A 27,832-nucleotide genomic window follows, 5' to 3' on the forward strand; every position below is an offset into this window, starting at 1 on the left:
TATCTGCTTAATGTTTTGATCATGATGAAGGTGGTGCTTGTTTAGACACTTGCCCTTATGGAAAGACTTGATGGTCTTCAATCTTTACAGTGGACCTGTCTGGAGAAGTTTGAGGCTTGTACTACCAGTCCCTCCACACTGCAGCTCAGGCTGATGTTTTCTTTAATTTCAAGATGTGTCAATTGAGCACAACTAGTAAAAAAACAAGACAAAAAAAAGTCTGTGTGTCTTCTTTCTGCTCTTTCTGTCTCTTAAGACATGGAGGCATTATTTAAATCAACCTGGAATGGTTTATTCTGGTGGTGAAACCTTGATGTAGATAGGTAAATAGCAGATGTATTATGAAAATTTGGTCTGATTGTTTCATCCCACTCTGGACCGCTGCCTCATGTGAAATACAAAGTTATGTTTCGTGTCAGGGAAATGAAGAAAATCTGTGTAATTGTAGTTGTGGAACACGGCCATGGGACAGTTATAAAGATGAGTTCTAATAAACAACTGAGGAAAGCATGGAAGGAAGTTTTTGAATAAATCTTTTGCTTGCAATTACCTATTATAAGTCTCAAGCTATTCTGTAATAAGTGTCTTATAATTATAACCTTAGAAGCTTGCTTTGTATTAAAGAATTTTAAACTGTAGTTTTAGAATGTAAAAAGGCTTTTAGACAAAAGAAGGAAGTAAGGAGGGGGCTCAGGCCTTCACAGAAGGTGGGAAAACATCCCGGACACGAAGACAAGACTTCAGCTCACTGATTTATGGCTCCTGGAGAAGGAAACTAGACATCACTATTGGAGATTGATGGACCTGAGAATAGAGATGGGACCCCCACATCTGGAAGCCAGATCCCACCATCTGGAAAAACATATCCTGGATGTACATCCTGGAGTATTGAAATATCGAAATAGATCACAATGGTCTATAGAATTATACAGGACAAAATATGAATTTATGGCTATTAAGTATTGAATTGTGACGCTAAAACTAGAAATGGAAACTGCTGAGAAAGCCTATGAATATGTATGAATATAGCAAATAAAATACCAGCAAGTCCAGTAATGAGTGTGCAGTCGGAAGGGAAAACCCCTACCACTGTACCCAGCGCTACCTTTGCTCACACTTTATCACATTAATTAATTAATTATTAAATTGCTGCTTGATATATTAGCCGTGTCAAGCGTCTCATTTCTAACACTCAGGACCTTAGTTTGTTAAGCTAAGACATTCAAACTCAGACCTATTTTCAAACGTGAAATGAGAAGCAGGGCACAACGTGGATTCTAAGCGATGGAGAGACGTGTTGTCCTGTGCTCCCGTCCCCCGCCCCATTCTCCGTGCTGAACTAAAGGCTGAGAGATGCCATTTCTGCACAGCTCTCCGACGGGAAGGGGAGAATCCGGGAGACCACTCCGCTTTTTAACGCGAGGAGAAATAAACATGCAAATAATCCCCCTGCCCCCCCTATCCCGGGGACTCCACGCACGATTTCTATACTTGCAACAAACTGATTTTTAAGGCTGTTCCACGGGGAAAGCAGCAGGCAGGGGAGGAGAACGGAGGGCAGCGCTCTGACCGCGCGGGCTGCCCGCGAGCGGCCAGGGCGGGGCCGCGGGGTGACGCCATGGGGCGTGGCGGGGGCGTGGCGCGGCGGCGGTGCCGCGCCGAGCGGGCGCGGGATGGAGCGGGGGGCGCGGCTGGATCCGCTGTCCTGGCAGCCGGCTTCCTGAGGAACCTGGCTCGCCGCCGGTGAGTGCCCGGGGGGCGGTTCGGCTTTGCTCGGCTCTGGGCCTGGCCCGGCGTGGGGCGGCTCGGCACCTGCGGGGTCCTGGCGGGTACGAGTGCTGCCCCCTTTTTTTTTTTTTTTTTTTTTTTTTCTTTCGGCGGATGATTTGGATTGGTTGGTCTGGTGATATTTTTTGTGTTGTTTTGGGGTTTTTCGGGGGAGAAGCGTATCAGGGCACCCGCGCTTGCTGGCGCTGCTGCCGCCGTCCCCTCGGCCGGTGCCGGGTGCGGGCACAGGGTGAAGGTTCCCGTCGGCTCCGTCGGGCCGGCGCTTGGGCAGCAGCGGCCGCGGCTATCGCGGTCTCTCAGGGGGGATTTCACACCCTCCCTCACCGAACACCACCGTAAATGCCGCTTTAACGATCGCGGTTTCCGAGTAAGTGTGGCATGTCGTGACAAGAAGGAACCCAGGTTAAAAAAGCCCTGGCGTGGGAACGCAAGCTAACTTGGCCTTCGTTTGTAATTGTGTTTTAAGTAATTTTTTTTCAGTTGATGCTCTGTGTGTGGGAAGGTGGATAGAAGTACCAGTCCTTACAAAACGAGACAGTCAAAGCTGTGGAAATGTGAAGTTGTTCAGGTTCCCACTGCTGTCCGTTGTGTCTTGCTGAGACTATCTGGACAAGGTTCCTCCTAATCTGGCAGTTCTCACTTTTCCTCTATCCCATGCTTTTTGTCCGGACTTCTTGAGAGCACAAGCGTCAAATGCCTTCTCTCACTTCATCCCTGTCTTCTTCTTTCTTGTATTTGCAAGTTGTGGCCAGGAATGAATTGAAAAGAAGGAAACAGAGCCTTATACTTTAATGCAATTTAAATTGTCTTCATTGCCTAGCAGAAAGGTAATGAACTGCCTTGTATTTCTTCTTCTCAGTTCAAAATACTGCAAAGTTCATTTATCTTAGTGTGTATGGAGATATATAAATCTGATAGTTTTTTTACTGTGTTTTCTTAAATCCCTCTGACAAGTGCATGGATTGAAGTAAATAGACAAACTGATGTACTACCTGAGAGAATGAGTTTATTTTGCAGAGCATTTCCTTTTTAATACTGAACAGCTAATATGTATTTTGCCACACTACTTCATTAAAAAGTTGGGAGCTAATTAGCTGTTTCTTATAGCAAGAGTTCCCGATTTTAATTAGAGTTCCTGTCTTTAAGTTTAAACTGATTAAAGCAGTGCCAAAGCCATTCTGCTTATTTTTGATGTTTGTTTAAAAAAAGGGGGAAAAATGAGTAATTTTAAGCTCTTTGTACTTCATGTTGAAAAACAAACACTTCTGTTTGGGGTTCTGTCCCTGATTCTGTTGGGTATGGGGGGGTGAGACAATTATGTTTATCTTGTATTAGAGTGAGGGAGTAAGCTAACTAATGGCAGTGAAACTCGCATGTTTGTTGTTCAAGGTGTAATAAATGCCGAGCCAATTCCAAATTAATAAATGATTTTAATAATTTTAGAAAAATCAATGACCAAAATTTCGGGTAAGCCAACAATCAAAGAATCAGTGTCGAGTCCTGGGAACGGCACTGGGTGAACCTTAGCTACGGCCTCTATCGCACCTCAGCTCCCCCTGTTCACACTTTCAGTTCTGTGAGTCCAGTTTTTATACAGTTTCTTTAGCAGGACCAAGCATTACTTCATGCTTTCTTTGTCCCTTCAGTTTTCCTTCATGGAGATTCATCCTTGCTGTTCGGTTGGTTGAATCAGTTTTCCTTCATATTCATGAAGGTTCATCCTTGCTGTTCGGTTAGTTGAATAGTTCTTCCGGGAGGAGGGGGTGAATATTGGGTGCGGTTTCTGGGAATCGCGTATTGAGATGCGTGTCCCCGATGGCGGAGCAAGGCCCATCTCGGTGGTAATGGTTGGGTCGTTCGCAATCCCATCTCCCGAGAGGACCCATCTTCCTTGGACCCTCTCTCCTTTTCTGTTGGTCGTTCTCCGATTCCCCAATCTGTCCACCCCCAGTCCCGTATGATTTTACCATTTATTTCAAAAGGCACAACTTGATTTATATTATACATACATTATAAACACGAATTATCCCACATCATTTATCACAATCCTCCCCCTTATAATTTCAACACATAATTTGTGTTCCCCTTTCCCTTACCATTCCCAATTGTTTAAATCTTGCCTGAATGTTACCCCTATGGTTACTCCTTTTTGTCCTTGCTCATGCCTCAAAATTAGCCAATGCAGTTGCTGCCCTGCTTTCCTTTTTTCCCTTTAAATTCATTATCCTTAGTACCTGTATTCCTTGGATGAGGCAAGGTGTTATGCAAGGCAAGATTATTATTCCGTTAATTGGGCATAGTCTAAAAAGTCCTATTTTCTCCCATCATGTACTTTCCCCGAGTAGTTGTTCCCACCACGAGGTCTGTGACCTTGATACCTTTTTAATTCCCGTGGCTTGGTCCCTTACAATTTCCCTGTAACCGTCAATCCCTGTCTGGTATTTAATTCCTTTTAATTTTCTAGGGGCCCCTTCTTCAGCCAACAAGTAATCTAGTGCTGCCCGATGCTGATATATAAAAACCCCCAATTGAGGATGCTGTTGAGCCAATAACTCAAGGACATCCAGAGTAAGATTTGAAATGATTTCTACTACAGTTTGCAACCTCAGGAGCCTGTCTTTCACATGGATCGGGGTTTCATATTTCCCATTTGCATCTCGAACTCAAGTTGCAGGTAACATTTTTTCTGTTAGCCAATCCTTGCTACCCCAATGTTGAGTTCTATCCCCTTGTTGGGTCCCCTGTTTTAATTCCTTATCAACTGATAAGCCGCACATTCATTTGTTGTTATCTCCCAAGGGGTTCACATTGTCTCTTTGTTTTGGAAGCAAGTCTGACCGCTTATTCTTAGGCATTGCCTAGCTATTTTCCCGCCTGATGTGAGCATTTGGTGCCGAGTGCCGTTAAAGGCATAGTACCCATACCTCTTGTCCTTCTGGCGGCTATCCGGGGCTCGGTATGCCGTGGTTTCCACAGCTTTTTGCTCCTTCTGGATGCTAATTTGAGCTCCCCGAGGCTGACCCACCATTGGGCACACGGCTAGTCTCAGGACCACAAGGATTCCCCATAGGTGTATCTATCCCTCTGCCTACGTCTCTGCCCACTGGGTTGCTACCAGCGGCAAGGTAATCCATCTTTTCGGCAGCAGGGAAATTCTTCTGGAGTTCCGTAATTTGGCCAAGCTGCATACCTCCTCTTAAAGGTGCCCCACCTGGATAGTTTCACCGTATCAGCGCTGCAAGGTACCTTATTGGTCCTTTGGCACTCGATTGCTAGGACCTGGGCTCTTGAATCCAATTTTCCCTCTATCCCTTTTTGAAATATGCAAAACCACTCAATCGAATTTAATTCCAGTACCCTCAAATCTGTGGCAAGCCCTAAGATCAAGCTGGTCAGTTCTTGCCCTATTTCATAACACTTATCACACAATCCACTAGGTCTATACCCCAGTCTACAATGCACCACCCAAATCTCCTCACAGTAACCACGTTTAAAATTAATACATGGGAAGCATGGACACCCCGGTTGTGAACACCTTATCCAGTTCTCCTCGGTCACTTAGCACGTCTGTGCAGCTTTATCTTCAGGTCTCCGGGGGCGGAGGTGACTTTCCACTCAGGTGTCTCTTCTTGTCTCTCAATTTTCTTTGCTCAAGAGACATGTGTCCAGCCTTTCTCAGCTGTCCTCACAGCGGTGTCTGTGGTCAAAAGAACAAGATACGGGCCCTCCCACTGTGGTGCTAGGGAAACTCCCTTCCAGGTTTTTATTAACACTTCATCGCCCAGTTTTATTTTGTGAATTGCGAACCCTAGGGGGGTGCTTTGCATAACTATTCCCTTCTTTCTCAGCTCCTGTAAGTTCTTATTTATTGCTATTAAATAAGGCTGGATTTGCCCATCCTCCAGCCTTGGGTGCCTGACTGGCATTCCATGTACGTACAGCATTCCATACAACATCTCGAAGGGGGATAAACCTCTCTCGGAGTGGGGCATGGTCCATTTAGCAAGGCTAAGGGGAGACATTTAATCCAGGACATCTTTTTCTCCAATATCAGCTTTGATAATTGTGCCTTCAGTGTCTGGTTCATTCTTTCTACTCGCCCTGAGCTCTGAGGGTTCCAAGGGGTGTGATAATCCCATCTAATTACTAAGGTGTCTGCTAATTGCCCAGTAATCTTTGAGGTAAAATGGGTCCCTTGGTCGGAGTCAATGTGATGTATTATCCCATAGCGAGGGATAATTTCTTCTAATAAAATTTTAGCTACTGTTCAAGCTGTTGCCCTAGCACTAGGGAAGGCTTCTACCCAGTTTAACTGATCTACTATTACTAGTAGAAACTTATATCTCCCTACCTTGGGTAGTTCAGTAAAGTCTATTTGAATTCTCCCAAATGGTCGATACGCCAGGGGCCAACCCTCTAAGGGAGTCTGCCATGATCTTGTTCGATTTATTCTCTGGCATATCATACAACCTAGCACTTTGTGTTTTGCTAACTCATAAATCCCCTTGCATCCAAAGAACTTCAAGAACTGTTCTGCCAGTGCCTGCGCTCCCCAGTGTGTCTGCTGATGAAGCCTATTCAGAACCTTCCTTGCATATTCCCTTGATAGTAACTCTCTCCCATCTGGCAATTTCCACTTTCTCTCCTCCCACTGGCTTCCTAATTTCTTGTATTCCTCAATCTCCTTTGGGGACAAATGGGAGGGATACTCTTGCGTATTTTCTTCCCTGATTTCCGGGGTACTCACCACTAGGAGGGCTGCCCTTTTTGCTTTCTTATCTGCCAAGTTGTTTCCCCGAGTTCTGAATTGTATACCCACTTGGTGCCCTTTTACATGTACAATGGCAATGGCCACGGGCCCCCTTATTGCTTCCAAGATTTGTCTTATTAATTCCTGGTGAACCAACCCTTTCCCTCTAGTGCTAACCAGCCCTCGCTTTTCCCAGGTTTTCCTAAATGTGTGGACCACCCTGAAGGCGTATCTGGGGTCGGTGTAAATTGTCCCTTGCTTCCCTTTCAGCTGCCTAAGCGCTTGCAACACAGCATACAATTCACAAGCCTGCGCCGACCAGCTAGCGCTTAAGGATCCTGACTCTATGACTGCCCCTGATTTCCTGTCCACTATTGCATACCCCGACTTTCTTTTCCCTTCTATGACCCTCGCAGACCCATCTACAAACTATTTCTCACCATCCCTTAATTCCTCCTCTTCTAAGTCTGGTCTTTTGTTTGTAATTCTACTACCTCTGCACAACCATGATCACATTCCTCTGATGTCTCGCCAAACAAGAACTGAGCTGGATTTTGGGTGGCAGTTGTCCATAGCTCCAACTCGGGTGAGTGAATGAATATTGCCTCATATTTTAGCAACCTGGCATCCGTGAGCCACTTATCTGCCTTCTGCTGCAAGATAGTTCTAACATTGTGTGGAGTGTATACCACCAACGGTGCCCCGAAAGTGACCTTCTTAGCCTCTTCCACCATTAGTGCCATGGCAACTATAGCTTGCAAGCAGGTGGGCCAGCCTTGGCTCACAGGGTCTAGGAGTTTTGACACATACCCCAGTGGCTTCCTGATTCCTGCCCAATCTTGTGTTAACACTCCATATGCCGTATGGTTGCTACCATCTACAAACAACTAAAACTGCTTCCTTACATCGGGGAGACTCAGCACCGGGGCTGTCACCAAAGCTCCTTTTAATCCTTCATATTGGGCCTCGTCCTGCTCTGTCCACTTTATCTGTAGTCAACTTCTCATATAGAAATTTCACCTTCTCACTATATCCCTCAGTCCATTGCCTGCAGTACCCCAGGAGTCCCAAGCAGCTGCCTCACTTCCCTCTTTGACCACGGGGAAGGTAATGCAACAATCCCTGCAATTGTCAGGATCCAATTTCTTTTTTCCTCTTGTTAGCCAATGTCCTAAGTACTTTACCTCCTGTTCTGTGAACTGAAGTTTTGATTTTGACACCTTTAACCCCTTCCGTCCTAGGAAATTTAACAGTGCTATTGTGCTTTCCCTCACGTCCTCCTCCCTAGGACCAGCGATCAATAGATCATCCACGTACTGCAACAGCTTTGTTCCCTTTGCTGGAGCAAACTGACTCAACAACTGCCCTAAGGCTTGCCCGAATAGATTGGGGAAATCGGTGAACCCCTGGGGCAGGGATGTCCATCGGAACTGCTGTTTCCTATTTGTCTCTAGATCCTCCCACTGGAAGGCGAAATAGTCCCGGCTACCTTCAGCTAAGGGGCAAGTCCAGAAGGCGTCTTTGAGGTTCATCACACTGTACCAAGTGTCCTCAGGGGAGATCTGATTCAGGAGGGTGTAGGGATTAGCAACTATGGGGAAGCTGGTTTTTGTCCTTTGATTCACCACCCTCAAATCCTGAACCAACCTAAAACTTCTGTCAGCCTTTCTCACTGCCAAAATCGGGGTGTTATGCCTGGACAGACACGGTTCTAAAATTCCCCGTTTCAGTAGGTCATCAATTACAGATTTCAGTCCTTCCCTTCCCTCCATGGAAATAGGGTGCTGTTTTATCCTGATGGGTTCCTCCGGTCTCTGGATTTTGATAGAGATCGGCTCCATTTCTATTCTCTCCCCTTCTCCTTGGGTATGCCAGACTATCAGGTCTACCTTATTTTCATCCTCCTCTGTTAACCGGTATAAGCTTACCACTAAGTTCGGTCCCTGAACAATTAAGGTTATTCCGAGGACCACGATTAAATCCCTTCCCAACAGATTGTAATCTGCCTCTTCCACCAGTAACAAATTCCCCAAGCAAATCTTAGTTTCTGATTCTATTTCTGCATTTTTAATAATCGGAACTTTGAAGGGTTCCCCTTTAGCCCCTATCACCATCATGGTATCCCGGCTTTTTGTACATCCCTTTGGTAATTTCTGGACAGTGGAACGCTCAGCCCCCGTGTCCACCAGGAAAGATATTTCCTCCCTATGGGTTCCTATTTGTAACTTTATCAAGGGCTCCGTAGATGTTCTCGACCCCAAAATAAAGAGCCCCAGACATCTCTATGCCTTTTCGTGGAACATTTTTTCATCTTTAGTCCTTCTCAGACAATGCCTTTTGATGTGCCCCCTGTTCCCACAATAATAACACTTAGGGTTTTCCCTCAGTTTTCCCAAGTCCCTTCTTGGCGGAGGCGACTGTACTGTCTTAGCACCATTCCTCCCCGTCCTCCCAAACTCGTGAGGCTGCTCCCGCTTCTGCATTTCCCTGATGGCTGCTACTAGCACCCTTGCTTGTACTTTCTGCTGTGCCTCCTCCCTCCTCGTATAAACCTTCCGAGCTTCCCTGAGCAGCTCCTGCAACCCTTTTTCTTGCCAATCCTCTATATTTTCCAATTTCCTCCGTATGTCTTCCCATGATCGCGCTACAAATTGTGCTTTTAATAATGCTTCTCCCATGGGGGAATTGGGGTCTGTTCCTGAGTACATCTGCAGGCTCTTCTTTAATCTGTCCAGCCATTCCAAAGGTGTTTCATCCCTTCCTTGACACTTGCTGAACACCTTGCTAATATTCTGTCCCCTTGGTACAGCCTCCCATATACCTTGTATTAGCATATTCTCTAAATCCCTCATGTTTTGCCGCCCGTTGTTGGTTTGGGCATTCCACCCTGTGTTTTGGTTTGGCCATTTCAAACTCCCTGGTGAGGATTGGGGGTTTTGGCGTTCCCACTCCCGTATCCCTGCTTGCCTGATCATTTCCCTTTCTTCATGATTAAATAATGACCGTAGTATTGCCATTATATCATGATACGAGTAAATGCTTGTGCCTAGGAACTCGTCAAGCCTCTCGGAGACCGCCAGAGGATCATCCATCAGTCTCCCCATATCGTACTTAAAAGCTCTCACGTCCGCGGTATTAATAGGCACATTCACATATCCAATAATACCAGGGGTGGTTGGCACCTCCCTTAAAGGGAGTAAATTATGCCTGTCTTCCTCACTTTCACTGTCTCCTTTGCTTACTTTTCTCCATTTACGCCATGTCCTCCTAACTGGAGGGGTGGCGGCTGGTTTAGGCAAGTCAGCGCGTGTGTGGGGGCTAGGACTGGGAAGGGATACCAAATCCCTCCTGGGAGGTGGCTTTTCCGAGGGCGGGGGATCTCTGGGCGGAGGAGGGGGCATGAGCGGGGGTTGGAAACCTATCTGTGGAGGCTGCTACTCAAGCGGTGGTGCCGAGGCTGCCACCGGAGGAGCTTGAGCTGCCTGCAAGGGTCGAGGTGGGTCCCCTAAAGATACCTTGGGAGGGGCCGGGGCTGGTGCGGGCTGGGGCGTAAGTATCGAGTATGGTGGAGGGAGGTTGTCTAAGGGATCCCATTCATCCCCCTGAGTTTCTACGGGATTCTTAGTTCTTATCGGGTACAACCTGATATTCGCTCTCCTCCATATCTGAGCATACTCATATTCCTCGTACTCTGGTCTCCTTGTCTGCCACATAAGTGCACAAGGCCTGACACATCCACTGCTCAAATGTGCCAAATATAGGCCAAGTTAAATGCTTCCTTATCTCCTTCCCCCCCCCAGACTTCCATGCAAAAATGAACCATCCTCTCCTTAGACTTTCTCCTCCTTTTCAGACACTCCTCCCAACATTCCAACAGCCACCCCAGTGGGCTTCTCCATGGGATTTCGGGAATGCCTCCTTCTGTGGTTTCTCCTGCAGCTTTTCCCTGTACCTTGCTCTGGTACAACCCCATTTTTCCAGGCTACTGAGAAATGGCTTGTCCTTGTCCTGGACAACTCAGAGTTTAGTCAAAACCCTATTCTTCAAGTTGCAACTTTGGTATCGCCAGATTACTAGCCCAGCAGGGAACCAACCAGTGGGGTTTCGTCTGGCGATGGACTCTCAATTTCCTTGTTTTTCCTGGACCTTACCTGGTCACAGGCTAAAAGGTTTACCAGTCCCAAACTCCTAAGGACGTACCCTCCCTTTTAGCCTCCCTGTGACTGATTCCCTGACCTACCAAGGTTCAGTCTTTCACTCAAGCAAGCCACAAACGCTTCCCCGTCGACCGACCACTTCCCTGGCGGGACAGCGGAACTGCGATCTCAGGGTCCTCACTCGCTTCATGATAATATCACGTCTCATTCACACCCGGTCACAACCCACTCAACCACACAGTACTTATGGTTCCTTTTTCCTGCCTGGATTCTTCATGCATGTCGAGTTTTATGAGTGAAAATTTACCGCGGTTCCCGAAGATCCCTTCCCTGGATCTTCCCTGAGTTCTCGAGAGCTCCCATGCTAGCTTTTTCCGAACCCCTTTGATTGTGGCTTGTATTTGATTGGTTCATTTGCCGGTTGGTCATACGGAATCTCCCCATTCTGCCGAGCCGCTGAATCAGCGGGGCACCTCCCAGACGGAAAAAGGGGGACCGCAGACCCCAAAACTGGCCTCACGTTGGGCACCAAATTGTAATAAATGCTAAGCCAATTCCAAATTAATAAATGATTTTATTAATTTTAGAAAAATCAATGACCAAAATTTTTGATAAGCCAACAATCAAAGAATCAGTGTCGAGTCCCGGGAACGGCACTGGGTGAACCTTAGCTACGGCCTCTATCGCACCGCAGCTCGCCCTGTTCACACTTTCGGTTTTGTGAGTCCAGTTTTTATACAGTTTCTTTAGTGGGACCGAGCATTACTTCATGCTTTCTTTGTCCCTTCAGTTTTCAGTTTTCCTTCATATTCATGGAGGTTCATCCTCGCCGTTTGGTCAGTTGAATAGTTCTTCTGCAGGGAGATGAATATTGGATGTGGCTTCTGGGAACTGCGAATTGAGATGCGTGTCCCCGATGGCGGAGCAAGGCCCATCTCGGTGGTAATGGTTGGGTCGTTTGCAATCCCATCTCCGGAGAGGACCCATCTTCCTCGGACCCCCTCTCCTTTTCTCTTGTAAATTCGGTCCTTCCCCAGTTCCCGAAAAGGGTTGTTCTCCCATTCCCGAATCTGTCCACCCCCAGTACCGTATGATTTTACCATTTATTTCAAAGGGCACAACTTGATTTATATTATACTTGCATTATAAACACGAATTATCCCACGTCATTTATCAAAAAGGGTTATTGGTTTCAATGGGAAAACGACAATTTGAGAAGGAAAGCTAGAATGTCTTAACTAACAAAGATGTGGCTAAAGGGGATAACCTGTGAGCACTCAGGTGAATTTCTCAGTGCTCAAACTCCGCACAGGGGTCTGTTTGGAGACAGTGATGGTGATTCCTGTAATGGTGAAAACTCTGCTGCTGTCTAATATTATTGACAAAAGTCTCATCCAAACTTACATAAAGCTGTCATGGTGGTTAAATATTACCCTCCATTATGTCCTCTATTAACCTCATGTGTATACTTCAGACTTCATTCTGCTGAAGAACAGTTACTTGCTTTAGACTTAAAAAAAAAAAAAAAAAAAAAGGGCAATCTATGGCTCATTCATGGGTACCCTGCTATATTTTAAACAATATTTTAAACCCTGTTAGGAGTTTGAGAGATTTGAAAATTCATGATTTCTTAGGGAGTTGTTACGCTGATAAGACTTACTGTGTCTTTATTCTGGGTATTTCACAGCACTCTTGACGCTCTTTACGGGAAGAGTTTAATGTTTGTTGCACACTGCTAAGCACTTGTGACAAGATTTAGCAATGGGTGCTTTAAAGTATAAAAGATGAAGTTCTGGAAAATGCACAGCTAAATGAATGACACCCTTTTAAAGTGCACAGATGAGACAAAATAGCAGTTCTTGAAACTCTCATGTAGACTAACAGTTGACCTTGACTTTAATTCCATGAACTTGTTTGCTTTCAGTATTTGACCGGGTCAGCACTGTGATAATACTCGTGCTATGACCAAAAGGTCTCTTGTCTTTTCTGACATTTAAAAGATATTGCTGTTGTTATTATTTCGTAGAGACTGAATTCTGTGCAAAAAAAATCTTTGCAAAACCTTTGGTGTTAATTGACCATCACTAGATATTTGCATTTAAGGTGCTTGACTGTCCTGGTGTCAGATATGCTGCCATTGAAACCTATATAGTCAAATAAAACTTTTGTTCTATGGAATGATTTTTGGGATGCAGAGGCATTAAAGGTGCTTTGGGTAATTGTACTGCCACAGTGCTGTCCTGTTGGTTTTAGGACAGGTGTACAAGAGAGGTCTTGTACTGTATTGTGAGAGATTTTTGCAGTGCTGGGCAGTGGATGGCTGTTAATTTCAGACTAGGTGACTGTTGAAAAACAAAGTTTCTAATTTTACAGTGAAGATGATACTATATTTATGGCTCTTTTATAATCTTATAAAATGAATGTTTTTTCATGGGGAGTGTGTCTTTCAAGGTGTTGAAAGCTTTTCTAGTACCTTGTGTTTATGAAGAGTTCTAATGTTCCTGTCTGGACGTTGTCCCATTAACTTGTCCTTTACCAGATTTCTTCACAAGAATGGCTTCCAGAATTGACCCATCTATACCTGTCCCTCTGGCATGTGAACATGTCTGCTTTAGGACAGTGATGGGAAGTACAGCACAGTGGGAAACCTCAGCTTGTTAGCTGCTGTCCTGTACTGGCTTGGCTGAACCCTTTATGCTTTGGGGTGAGGTAGAACTTCATCTTAGTCTCAACTGAGTGCATTTTTGCAAAGGCAAATTGCATGATATCAAGTTGACTGTTTCGTTAGTAGTGGCATGGTTGTGCTTTGTAGACAAAGACTGGTAGTCCAAACCCTCAGATTTCAGTAGAATAAAATATATAACTTTAGTCTGGTAGGTCATGAAGGGTATGATATGCTGGGAATGCTTCTACAGTTGGCCACAAGCAACTGAAATCCAAGTTTGGCCTATTTGTACCTCCAAGTTGACTTTCAGGTAGACAAAAATAAATATCAAAACTGATTTCTGTAAAAATGTTATTCAATTTGACTATATTAAAATAGTGTGCAATGTACAGTATGAACTACTTTAGAACACTGAAAAGTAATTACTTCTAATCTATTCAGCAGGTGAGTTTCACAGTCTGAAAACCAGAGCCTTGTTTCATTTGTGATTTGGAACTAAATTCCTCCTTGCCTGTTTATCTTCATTGCAAAATGAAGTAAAACAAGGTAGTGGTCACTGACTGATTTCCTGTAAGGCTTTCTATTTTTCTTATAGGAACGGTTTCTCTTTTTTTTTTATGTCTTTAGAAGTATTACAATTAATTGCTCCCTTGTATTGCATTATATTTTTTACTTCACACTGTGTTACACAGCAGTAGGGGGGACATGCTGCTGAAGGGAAATGGCACCATGGTTCTACAGGAACTTGTGGAAATGTAATCATTGTGGCATTATATGGTTAGGTCTGCCAGTGAGGAAGTGCAGGGGGCAGCTTCTGGGCATGTCAAGAGTTGTTTTGGTTATGCTGAGTTACTGAGTGAAAATGTTTTTGAGGTCAGTAGTTTACTAATCCCAGTTTTCCAGTTTCTGCCTGTTAGCTCTCTAAAGCAGAGAAGACATTCCAAACAAAAGCACAATGAGAGAAAGCCAGGACATCTTTGCTGTCATGGGAGCAGCTTCCTTGGCTTCCATGGAGTGTAGTTTATGTTGTGATGGCTTGATGACTGTGGGTCTCATAGAAGATAGATTTCTCTCTCCCTTCCCCAAGGTCATCTTCTCTGAAGTCTTTTCCAGAAGGAAAAAAAAAAAGAGCAACAGGACTTGTTAAACATGAAGGAAAAGTTCAAAGTGCAAGCCAGTTATTAATAAATTGCTTCGGAAGTGAAACTGATGTAACATGAGCCAAGTTAAATACATACCTAACCTAAGTGACAAAATTTTGGCATGAGGTAAAGTAGTAATAAAATAGGGACTATGGTAAGATTTCTAGCCAGTGGGAAAGTGAACTTCTGGAGCTGTCTTCTGCCAGGATGGGGGTGTGCATGTGTTACATGCTTTCTAAAGCTTCCTCATTATAGGAAACAGAGGGAGGGTCAGGCATTGATCTCTTCTCTTTGGTGACCAGTGATAGGACCTGAAGGAATGACATACAGCTGTGCAAGGGGAGATTAGGGTTGCATATTAGGAGAAGATTTTTTTACCCAGAAGGTGGTTGGACATGGACACTGGACTTTCCTAGGAAAGCACTCACAGCACCAAGCCTGCCAGTGCTCTCAGGCACATGATGTGACTCTTGGGGTGTCCTGTGTAGAGACTGAAGTTGGGCTTGATGACCCCTTCCAACTCAGGATATTCTATGATTCTATGTGGTCAAAGTTCTGTTTGTTGTAAGACATTGTAGGACTTTACAAGTGTGATGAAAGGAGACTGGGAGAATAACATGAAATGCAGCATTAATCCTGGTGTATTGCTGGAAATTGTCAGTTGGTACCCTTTTTTTGTAGCAAAAGGACATGGGGTGAGCTCCAGATCTCTGATTTTCAGGGTTGGCTGAGTACAGAGGCAGCCATCAACTGGAGTAAGGAAATAAGGAAAAATCCTTGCTCAGAGGTAGGCTGAAGAGTGAAAGTCCTGCATGCTAGCACAAAGCAGTGCGTAACAGGATGAAATCTACTCATACTTCCCTGGTCTTGGGTCATCATGAGAAAGGGATGATCATGGTTCCCAAGGGAAGACTTTGTACTTCAGCATTTCTGATGTGTGAAAATAGTATCAGGCTGTGTGACCCATCTTCCTGTGTAATCTATGAATGCAGGCATGTTGCCCTCCTGGCCCATGGTGAATAGTGTGCTGCTTTACCTCATTGCTGCTTTAGGCTCAGAGGGTCTGTGCTGCTTCTTTGGAAAGAAACCTAAAGCATGGCTTCTGAGTGCTAACTTCAAAAGATGTCCACTGTCTCCTCACAGTGGTGTGATCTATTTAAGGTCTGTCTGCCAAGTGCAGCCAAGCACAGGTCAGCTAATGTGACTGAGTTGTTTCTCTGATGAGTACTAATAATTTCAGTGTCTTGTAGAAAATTTATTTATGTAATGACAGTATCAAATTTTTCTTGTCTGTGTTAGCTCTCTGTGTGGGTAAATGGCCATTAAAGAGCCAGTTGATGGGTATGGGTTTTTGTAGAGACAGATGCTTTTCCATAAAGTTCATAAACATAACTCCAGAGGATTGAAAATGTTTACTGTGAAATTTCCTTGTTTGTGTAGTACCTCCTTAAAAATCAAAAAGTAACATCAATGCCTTAGGTTAGTGGAAGTCCTGACAGATGGTATGAGGTGTTGGCTAGAAGATGACATACCTGCAAAAAGGCCAAATAAATTCCACCTCCACATGCTTCTCAAATGCTGGTCTTCATAGCCAGTGGGATGCAATATTCTATGGAGGTGGGAGGAAGGGACCAACTGTCCACTGGACACAAAATGCATCAAAAAGATAAAAGCTCTTTCAGAAACTTGCTAGACTGAAGAACTGAATTCAGCTCTGCCATTTTATAAGGATATGCTGAAGTTGGTGAGGAAGGCAACTTAAGGTAGAGCAAAGCCTGAGAAATTAAATTCTATCAAATTCTGTTCTTTTGCAGTCTCACAGAGAGGAGGAGGAGACAGGATATAGATAAACTGAGTGTTTTCTTGGTAAGTTTATTACATGAATAGTCCCTTGCACTTTGTGAGTAACTTTTTTTCCAATTTTTTGTGCCTTTTGAGCAGCATTTGTAGTAATAGTCTGCTGATTCTATTCTGTCCTCCTGTGAAAAAATCCTCATGCAAACACTGTTCAGTCTGTAAGTGTTTGAAAATAGCTGTTTTATTTAACTATGAACAAGAGGACTTCAAATGCATATGTTTTGCTTTGAAAGAGAATAGAAGGCAATGTTACAAAGAAGGAGTTTTAGCAAGCAGAAAGAATGCTGAAGAGAAGTGACAGAATGTGTAAGGGGCAATTTTTATCCCTACTGAAAGGGTGGTTGAGGAATTTAAAGAGGAAAGGATAAAAAAAAATTTGGAGGGAAAGACAGAGGTAAGGTTTTTGGAAATGGAGAAAGATGTAAGCAAGCTAAAGGAAAACAAACTGCTAAAATCTGTGATGGTATAGGGTAGAAGTGAAAAGGAGGAGAGAAAATATTTATAAGAGAGGATAGATAGAAGTGGGTGAAATGACCAGAGTGGAAAAAGGAATAGAATCGAGATATGGAATGGAGAATGATGATCACTGTGTGTGGAACAGGAAAAGAAAATCTTGTTTTAAACATGTGCTATGTTCAAATTTTCAAACCTCTTTTCTTCCCGTGTGCTAGGGGAAAATACTAGGCCAGCTCTGCAGCCTGAGAGGGGTGACTGCCACAGGTCCATGCCCCAGTTCCAGCCAGCAGCCACGCAGAACGCATCCTCCCAGTACACTCACACTGTGAATGTGCTCCCACACCTGCTCCATGTGCTGCACTGCAGACAGGTGTTCCCATGGCCCAGCTCAGGCTGACACTTTCAGTCACTCACCCCAGTCTCTCTGGTGGTTGGCAGTCAGGGGTTGCTGCACTCAGACCCCTGTGCACACATGCAGAGGGAGCAGAGCCACTCACCCAGAAAAGAGCTGGAAATAGTTTAATAAGCATATAGGACAAAGCTGATCAGGGCAGTGCCCAACCAGGCAAGTGAACCAACCACCAAAATATTTGCATGCAACTGGCCCTTTTTATCTACTTCTGTTACCTCATGCTTGTTCTTTCCCAAATCCTGTAAATCCATTCCTGCCTTTGGGTTCCCCTATAAACATCTCATAGCAAGTCCTGTGCAATACCCAAATGCCCCTCCCTTACATCCCATAGTATGTCCCACATCTGTGAGCACTTGTGATGGGTTTCAAAACTGAACAGTGTGATTGAGATCCTCCTTGGGACTGCCCTGAGAAGAGTCTGGATGGGGCCTTCCTCCCTTCAAGTCCCTTAATTTGTGTCCCTGCCTTTTTCCATCTTTTCTATCCCCTAATTTGTGTCATTATGCAGCCAGAGGTGGCTTTGTAGAGAGAACCCCTTAATGGGCTGATTGCTCTTGTGTTGGGCCTGGAAGAAGATGGGTAAGGTATTGTTTGCATAATACTTCCCACTTGCTAGTGTCTCTCTGTGCTCCATTGTTGGGGTGATGTGAAAAATGTGAAATGATTAATTCATGTTCTTATAGTTAATGAAATATTATTGAAAACTATAAAACTGTGTATATGTGTGTGTTGTATGAAAATGTAAGTTTCAGGACACCTTGTAACATTATGCTAAACCAAAATGTTGAAAAGGCAGGCGCCACCCCAGAAACTCCCATTCAGAAAGAGACAAAAGTTTTACGGGAAACTGGCAGCCTCCTCGAGCACCGGGAGGAGACACATCAAGACACCCTCACAGATCATCAAGCATCATCATCTATATCTCGACCATTCATCAGCCATAAGGATCTATAGAAACTGGACATTAACATATGAACTGAGAGAAAGAACTCTTTCCAGCCTGGTTGGAGACACCCTTGGATTTGAATAGCTAGCTGGGAAACAAAGGGAAATATGGGGAAATATTGCCGAGGGCAGAATAAAGTGTATAAAAACTAAGCCCCGAACCAGGCAAATTTGTGAACCGAAGGGGAAGCAGCAGACGGCCAAGTTCTGTGTCTCACGGTTCACCCTTGGCATTTTCCCGGGAAAAAGACTGTCAAGTATCTCCGCTGTTGGTGGGTTTACCGAAATTCTGTAATTCGATCTTTGTTAATAAACCAAATTATTATTTTAATTGGAATATTGTATTGGCATTTATAACAATTTGGTGCCCTCAGTGGGGCCAGTTTTGGAAAAATCTGTGGACCCCCGTATCTGACTGGGAGGCGCCCCGCTGTAAAAAGCGGCTCGGCAGATCAGGATAAGTCCAACAGAACCTACTGGCTAAATGAACCCAAAACCCACAACAGCGGAGGGGTAAAGGCAAGCTAGCTTTGGTGGGCTCAGGAACTCAGCAGGGGGGTCCCTGGTAACCGCGGTATTTTTTTTCACTCGTAAAAATCGACGTGCACGAAGAACCCACACAGGAAAAGGAGACCGTGAGTATCGTGTGGTTGGGTGGGGTGACCTAGCGAATGAGAATGTGTGTGTGTGTGTGTGAACGAGACGTGATATTATCACAAAGCGAGAGCGGACCCTGAAACCGCGTTTCCGTTGTCCCGCGAGGGGCACGGCCGGTTGATGAGGAAGCATGTGATATTTGTGTAATATTTGCATGAGTGTCTCCCCACAGGGAGTTGGTGGTCACCAGGAGTCTTGAAGGAAAGAGGACGTCCCTTTGAGTTCGGAGACTAGTAAGCCTTCTTGACTGCGACCAAAGGGTCAGTTAATTTTTTTCAGTGGCGGTTGTAGAGCCCGCCGTTAAACGAACCTCCCCAGAACGGTCCTCTGGTGGATTACTAAGTTAATGGCACCGAGTTCGGAAGAACTCGGGATTTAATTTTTTGTGTGATAACCCATCAAATTTTTGCGCCACGGGAAGGATGGGGTCGTATCTCAGCAGAGATTGGGAGGATTCCTTATGGGAAGCCTCGGAGGGGGCGTTTCCTGAGATCCCGAGGGGAAGCCCCTTGGGATGGATGTTGGAATATTGGAAGGAGTATCCTGAGAGGCGGGAGAAATCTAAGAAAAGGATGATTTACTTTTGTATGGAAGTATGGGGAGGCAATGAGACAGAGAAATATGTGATTTGGCCAATGTTTGGCACATTTGAGTCATGGACATGTCAGGCTCTGTGTAAGTATGTGAAGAATAAGGAACAAAGGGAGGTAGATGAATTGGAATATGCACAATTGTGGGAGGAATCACGATTTAGGATGTATCCGGTAAAAACTGGGAGAAAGGAGGAATGGGAACCCCTGGATTGTCTTCCCCCTCCCTACACACCCCCACTCACACAAGCCCCCATCCCGACCCAAGAACCCGCTCCTAACCTCGATCAGCAGCGTGCCCGGATCCACCCCGTAACAGCCTCAGCATCGCCGCTGGAAAACAGGGTCCCATTAGCAGGGATTCCTGCCCAGCCGTTTTTCCGTCATCCCGAAGTCCCGTTCCCTGAGAAAGACGCTATGCCCCTTCCTGATCCGAGCCAGTGCATGCGCCCCGAAAATTAGCGAGGGAGATAGTGAGGTGGAAGAAGAAGGTAAAACCTACAAGCACGGGTGTTAGTAGCGGCCGTGCAGGAAATCCAGAGTAAGGGACCATCCCAAAGACCCGAATTTCTGGAAAAGAGGGGTGGCATTAGGGAGAAACCGGGATGGTCACCCCCAGGCCGAAGGTAGGTATATAAGTATAAGGAAACTCCTCAGTGTTTTTACTGTGGGAAAAAGGAGAGAATTTGAGGAATTGACATATGTTCTGTTATGGTACTGGGTACGAGTAAAACTGTATTCTGACCAAAGGGAAATACGGGATAAACTGGACTACGGGATAAGCTTCGCTCACGGCTCGGTGGCCAAAGTGCTGTCTGCCCCAAATCCCACCTCTTCCTCCTCCTCGGCCTCCTCGGTGACAGCGTTAGCACTGTCATCCAAGATCCATGCGGAACCCCAAGCTCCGCGGCCGCTACCCTCCTCTCGCTCGAGGGGATCCCCGAGAGGGAACCCTGTCCCCGTTTCTGGTCCCGACCCCGTACCCTGGCCACCGACGCTAAACTATGGAGAGAAAGGAAAGAAGGGTAAGAAAAAGGAAGGGCGAAGAAATAAATTAAATAATTATACACCGGGTGAAGCCCTGGCTAAAACCTGGACCCCTGAGGATGATCTAGGACCTGAGGGAGATTCCAGATGGGACAGTTGGTGCGGCGGCAAGAGCGATCCGGGAGGAAACATGGGGAAAAAGACAGTTAAGCTAGACAGCAGAGCTAAACAGAAATTACCCAAGATGAATTGGAATGCATTAGAGAACAATTGGTGGTGCTAGGACGCGTACAAGCCCGAATGAGAGAATTCGCGCAAATCTGCAAAAAGAGAAAAAGATATAAAAAGGACTTAAAGGAATTTCGCTCACTCTTTTCTTTGGTGGTGGTGGATCTTTTTGCTTTGGGCTGGATACATTTTAGAGACTCCCTAGAATTGTGTACTTTGCTTTAAAGAGTGTTTTTTTTTTTTCTAATAAGATTGGCAGAGTTTCTTAGGTTTTTTTCGCTAACATGGGAAAAAGGAACTAAACCCCCGCAGGCAGTAAAGCGAATTCAGGTTCCTGGTTGCCGGGAGACAAGGGAAAAGCGGCGGGGGTTTTTTTGCGGCAGCAGGGCAAGTGGCGTTCCTGTCCGTAGCAGCATACAGCCGTAATTGACTAAGAGTCTTAAAAGCTGTAGCTAGGATGTGTTTTGCAATCAAATAGAATTGATAAGGTAAAAAGAAAAATTTTAAGGAGTTCCTTGGAGTTGTTTAGATGATACATATGTGCCCAAATAATTTCCTTAGAGAGAATTATAAGCTGTGATTTCTCTGTGTTAGTAGCTACAAGTTTTTTTTCTTCTTCTTTTCTTTGCAATTCCTATCCTGTATGTACTTTTGTCTAAGGGGGAAAGGATTTTTCTTTTCTAATTACTGATTTCTTAAAAGGAGATAGTATTGTCCCTTTGATATTATGTCTTTTTTACTTGCTCCTAAATCTAGAAAATATAAACCTTAAGGTTGCCCTGATACCTGTATTTCAAAAATAAAGAATAAGTAATTTATGGGAAGTAACTTTTGTGTCACTTGTATTAAATATGGTTAATGTTTGCTTAGGGTCCTTCAAACCACGTATTTAAATTAAATAATACACAAGAATGGGTGGCAAATACAGGAAGTTTGCTTTGGTTTAAGGAAAATAGTCACAAGTTAACTCGAGTTTTGTTTGTTAATAGAGGCTAAGTTTGTGGAAGTTTTTTTGATGACTGGAGTAAAAAGCAGTAGTGGTAATGTTCTGGAAACTGTACTAGATAAAGCTGTTTGGTTATTGGGGCCTGAATTTTAAAGTGACTCTTGGCCTTGGAAAACTTTCCAGTATCTTAAGTTTCAAATTTAGGTAATATATGGTATATTACAGAGTATTTCGATGCATTTTTACTCTAGCTTTTGATGCTTTTCATCCAAAACAGACGAGTTAGTCTTGCTACTCTTTTTACCTTTTTTTATATAAAAATATAAATATATCTCCGCTGTTGGTGGGTTTACCGAAATTCTGTAATTCGATCTTTGTTAATAAACCAAATTATTATTTTAATTGGAATATCGTATTGGCATTTATAACAGGTGCAAATGAGCTTTTATCTTATAGTCTTAACCATATAAAACCATCTTCATTTGCTATGGAAATTTTAAAGGGTATAATTGTGATGAAAATTATTTGTTAAATAATATGTAGGAATGAAAAATATGTAATTGTTGTAGAGCACATGCTTCTTGCCTCCTTGTTTGGCTTTATGCTGTGGAACACTAGGTGTAACATATGACCTGTGAAATCTAGTCAAGTTGGGTTTTTGTTTTAAAACTTGAAAGGGTATATCGTTCAGCTAAAGGACTAGTCAGTAGCAATAAGCTATGGCACAGGTTACAAAACTACTTAAACATCTGTGAGGAATCCAGGTAATGGTAATTGTTACAAAACAAAACCTGAGGGAGTGCTTTTGATTGCCTGTGTGGATGTTGTACCTAATGGAATAGAACTAATTTTTTTCCCAGAATTGCCACCAGCATTTCTGTATATGCCTTTCAGAACATAGATGACTTCTAAAGGCTGTAACCACTATAATTACTTCTTTTTAAACCATGATTAAACATATGTGTGTTCTGAAAAGCTGCCATTAGGATACACTTGAATTAATGAAAGAATGATTGTGTTCGTCATTGCAACCGGATTTTTCAGTGCCTTGGGACTGAAGACAGGATCGTGCACAGAGAAGGTGTCAAGCTGAGATAGACACTGCAAAGGATATTGGGGACAGGAGCACAAAGTTCATAAGAGATGTTTCCACGAGTGGGAATGGGAAACACTAGAAGTCTAGGTTTGTCTAAAAACTTCATTGAGTGCTGTGTTTTACACAAAGTGATTCCAGTTGCCTGCAGGAAAAGGAAGAGAAGTATGGAAATGGAAATTAAAGTGGAGCTTGAATGCAGATTGGCTGTGAAGTGAGGTGTCTAGCTAATTAGGCATTAACAGGGCAGTGTGCCTTTTTTTTGAAGGAGCCAAAACTAATCCAAGGAACTGTAGGATTATGGTTTTGACGTCAGTGTTAATCAAGTTCTTAAACTGCTTTTGTAGGAAGGGATATTTCTGTGCATAATGGTAAAAGAATATTAGAAAGAGGTATTAGGATACCAAGGAGAGTGGTACTGTAAGGAAATGTGACAGAGGCCCCTTTGCCTCAGCTGTGCTTATATAGCTGTTTTTGTAGCTAAACTCTAAATAAGATAAATTTTGTTTTTAAGAAACAAAAGGTACTGTCAACCATTTTTGACTTGTATCATGTCATTATTTGGAAGCTTGACTTCCTTGGCAAGATGAATTTTATAAAGTAAGTACCCTGTAAATGTGTGGGGATAATCACAAGAAAAGAATTACCCGGAATAAGACAATGCTGATAGCAGAGCAAATAACCAATGTGTAATAAATTTATTCTAAAAATAAGAGTAGGTTTCTAATCCATAGAATAGCCTCCCAACTGAAGCAATTTTATATCAAAATATCTGACTCTGAAGAAGGTTTCATAAAGACCATGAGATGCCTGTCAGAGTAAGGAACTAAATTTGTGGAGCAAGGGAACTATTTTCAGTATTATTTTCCTAAAATAAATTTCAGAAAAACTGAACACACCAATAACATAAAAGTAAGTACATTTGACAGCAGATGCGTCTCTCTGTCCATGGTGGTGGAGGAAGGTTTTTCAAACGGAAGCAACCAGTTTCAACAACTACAACAAAGTGAAAACAATTTGGAGATAACAGCATTTTCCCTAGGCAGGTGATTTCAACATGTAGAAATCTTAAATTGCTAAAAAAAATTAGAAAGCTAGAAATGAGTTTTCTTGGCTAAAAGTTCTGAAATAGATAGTTGAAATGATAGTTGAACAATGTGATGTGATAAATTATGAATACCCTTCTTTTACCCTAATAAGCTATTTAAAGCCAGCTCTTGATGCATGACATTGGTCATTGTTACTTACACCTTTTGCTGGGCTTTAAACTCCCTGTGTGATGTCTGCCAGTCTTTTGAATAGAAACTTTTGAAGGTTTCAGCAAAGTTAGAGAGCTGAGCTGGCAGGCAGAAGATAACTGTCAAATGCTTTTGTAAACTCACAGACACCGATGCTTCAGTATAGGGGCCTTGTAATAAAATAGATTGATTCTTGTTCAAGGAATGAGTCTCCCCTTCTTCAGAAGATTTATTTGCTTGTAGAAAATAGTAGACCTCGAAAATACCTGTTTTTATGCTAGTGTCGTGGTTGCGGGGGGAGGTAAATTTTTCCAGGGGGAGGTAAGCAGGCCAATAAGTGATCAGCTTTTCTGCTGGCACCTGGATTGGTCACTCAGAGGTTTAGACACGCCTCTGAGGACACAAAGAGTTAAAAGCAGGACTCCAAGGGGGTTCGGCCTCTTTTTAGATTCCAGTTTCAGCAGAGAGATGTCTCAGGCTTCCTTCCCCTGCCCGGCCACGAGGCTGGGTGGGGGAGGGGAAACACGTAGTCAGGCTCAGGTAAGCCGGAGCCCCGGGGGGGGAGAAGAGAGTAGACAAGACTAGAACTGAGCTGCCCCGTCTAGGATGGAGGGGTGGAAAACTGTAGAAGTGCCTTCTGTATGTGCTCACCCCCCTCCCCCCCCAAACTCCAGGAGAAGGTGCCCAGCTACGTGGGAGTTGCCCAGCCTGGGAGTGCCTCAGCCTGCACCCTGCCGAGAGATAGAAGCTGTTAACCTTTGCTTAGCAGAAAGAAACTTTTCTTAGACATTGATTCTCATGACTGGTGGTTTCAGAAGAGAGAGAGGGAAGCGGCCTAGGACTGAGATGATAAAGCACGATTGGAAAGAACTCGATGAGCAAAAAATGAGAGGAGTAGCTTTTTGAGCTAGACTTTTCTTGCATAATGTCAGCCATAGACTGAACTTAAGTCTCTTTTGAACATAAACTGCATTTTGGGTGGATACAGCTGCTTTTGCTTTTGCTACAGTGACTGGCACTTGAAGAGTGGAGCGAGCAGAGAAGAGAGGGGGAGAGTGAGGTGGCGCCCTCTGCTCTCAGGGGAGACTTGCTCTCAGAACTTCGGCCCCTGGGTAAAAAGGGGTCAGAGCTCGGCATGCAAGTATCCTTAAAAGAGCCCTGTATGCAGTTTTCAGCCTATAGACAGCGGTGAGAGCGCTGGACATAGGAAAAAGAGAGTGTCACCCTGGCAGACTTCTCCAGGCGGTGCCAGGGGTGACATGGAAACACATAAGGGGTGGACCCGTGTTTTCTGAAGAACAGTCTGTAGTGCAAGAGACTCCTCTCTCCCTTGCTGAATTGAAGATTAGTTTGTTTTTGAGTGGTGATTGTTTGATCTAAAACCCAAAGGTTTGGTCTGTGAAGAGTAATGTGTGGGGGGGTGGAAACTGAGAGAAAAAATGTTCTGAGAAGTTTTTATTTCTGTCTCTGTGTGTGTTTAAGAAGTTTTTTTGTCTCTGTTCTTATGTAAGGTTATAAAGTTTTAGTGGTTTTTTTTGTTTTCAAGATTTAAGCCTGCTCTGCTCTGTTCCTGATCACATCCCACAGTAGTTGTTAGAGAAAAAACATATATTCATGGGTGCATTAACATCTAGCCAGTGCCAACCCATGACAGCTAGGAAGACACAAACTTTATTGGCTAAAGCCTCTGTAACATTAAATGGCTGGGCCAAAAGAGGATTACTCTGAAATTACAAATGTGAGTCATATGGGCTGTGGGAGATGAGGGTGTGAGTAGCCAAACTGCTGCTGCCTGCTGTCCAGGAGCTCTGGAAGAGAAGGCTACTTATAAGTAAAAGTCCTGAGGAAGCAAAACAGGGAGGAGAAAATGATACGGTAGGAAGAAACCTGAAGAGATGAATGCTTGAAACCTGAGAAGTCAGATTGTACAATGGGGAGGTGATAAAATAAGAATTAATCTGGTAGGACGTGATTCAGATGAGGATACTAATGAGAGAGGATGACAAGGACCTTGTTTAGAAGAACAACACTGCTTCTGTGATTTGAGATGTGAAGGCAGACAGGCAGGTGTGCCCAACTGAAGCCAGGTTGAGGTGCTAGTGTAACGACAGTGTAGACAAAATGTCCAATTGATTTGAGTTCTTGATCACAGCAGTAGCAACACCTTGGCACTGTTACCTACTTCGGCTATTTCAGCAGACCCCAGCTACTCTGCCGGTTTCTTTGGTGTATGTATGTATTACAGCTGCATATAATACCTTTTTCCATACTTTTCTGTCTCTTTCCATAGAACCATTGCTCAAAATTCTGATGTGCTGGGGATAAATCAGAGCTATATGACATTTTTATCTGTAGAGCTCTAACCTCATTTTATAGTGCATGCTGAATACACAATGGGGGAAAAGTGTTTTTTGTAGTTAGGCAGCTAAATGTTACCCTGGAGATATGGCTTATATGGCTTACGACTTCTTTACCTACATAGGTCCTGTTTGAAGCTGGAAATTTTTTTTTATTTTTTTTTTTTTTTTAATTTGCAGATGTGTATTTTTGTTGGTCATTCTCTCCTTTTCTGGGTGCCCAGTCTGGAAATCAGGATCTAATCTATAGAAGAATTAGATGATTGCTTCTGAAGCCAAAGGACTTTTAGTGCTTGCTTGTTGTGAAGACTGTACCAGCTCTACCTGCTAGTGTCTGGAGATATTTCTGAGCCAGGTATCCCATCCATATTTGGCAACGATGTTATATTATAATAACCTTTTGGTTTAGCAGGTTCATAAAAGAGAATTCTGCTCTCACTTTCAATAATTCAGCCTCAGGCCTATCTTCCTACTTAAATATTACTGGGGAGTAGTGCAAAGCTTATTCCAGTTCACTTTCTTCTTTACTTTGTGGTGTTGTGGTCTGTGTAGGCCTGCAGCTGTACGAGTTTTGCTTTTATTCCCTTGAAACAGTCATTCCAGAGCTGGAAGTTTGTCCATGCTTTACTGCTGTATCGGCTGTGCAGTTCCATAATGGTGCTTCATGCTTTACAGTGGCTGTAATTCCTTGTGCAAGCATCACAGTTCTTGCTGCATCACTTTAAATGCACAGAGACAATGCAGGTACTTTACTGGAAATGGAAAAAATAATGTATTTTTTCCTCCAGATATTACTTTTTCATTTCACCTTTAGTTAAATAAGAATTGAAGCCTATTTTGGATCTCTAAATTACAGCTTTATGCCTCACTATCTCTACAATACAATAATAATGTTGATGTGCAAAAAACTTTGTTATTGCAAGCCCAGTGAATTACACTCTTCTGTGCTGATAAACTAGTAAGAATTGTGACAGGCTGTGTTGCTTTTTAGGCTAATAATAGGATAGTTTATTTCATGAAGGAACAAATAAAATGAGACATCCGAGAAAATGGTCATTAAAATTTTCTGAGGGAAAGGTTTCCTTTCTCAAGGTTAAAAAAAATAAAAATGGGAATAAAAATGCTGTTCAACATATAATTAATATCCCGTTTGTTATTTGCATCTTAGGATGATTCAAATCACTTGGCAAGGGGGGAATGCCAGTAAATAAAACAGATGATGGCTTGCAAAATTGGCAGAGAAAGTAGGCAACTGTTGCCTTCAGCTAGAAGGTGGGTGACCTGGTTTTCAGGAGACAGCACAGCAACCCAGCCGAGCCTGGGTCACTCGGGCCATAGACAAGTGCTGACACCAGTGTGGCAGACGGTCAAATGGCGTTTATTACCTTACAATGTGGAGTTAAATAGTTGAGGGGCTTTACTACGTCATAAGGGGACGGTGGGTCTAGTTGAGAGTTAGTAAAGGAATGGAAAACTAATGGAGTTAGGAGGGGTTGTGTTGGCCGGGGAATCAGCCAGAGTCAAGACAGCACTCAATATGAGTTAAAAATCTTGCTCGTTTATT

General features: G+C 43.7%; 1 protein-coding gene across 1 annotated transcript in view; it reads left to right on the plus strand.

Moving 5' to 3' along the window:
* The first annotated feature begins 1,630 nt into the window (after window positions 1–1,630).
* The window catches only part of MARCHF1 (membrane associated ring-CH-type finger 1), a 298,950-nt gene continuing 272,748 nt past the window's right edge, over window positions 1,631–27,832 (plus strand). Inside the window, exon 1 of the mRNA XM_063424272.1 lies at window positions 1,631–1,743. The gene's annotated coding sequence lies outside the window, so the exon portion shown is untranslated. The remainder of the gene's footprint in view (window positions 1,744–27,832) is intronic.

This window comes from Prinia subflava, assembly GCF_021018805.1.
Source record: "Prinia subflava isolate CZ2003 ecotype Zambia chromosome W unlocalized genomic scaffold, Cam_Psub_1.2 scaffold_2cwr_NEW, whole genome shotgun sequence".
Lineage (NCBI taxonomy): Eukaryota > Metazoa > Chordata > Aves > Passeriformes > Cisticolidae > Prinia > Prinia subflava.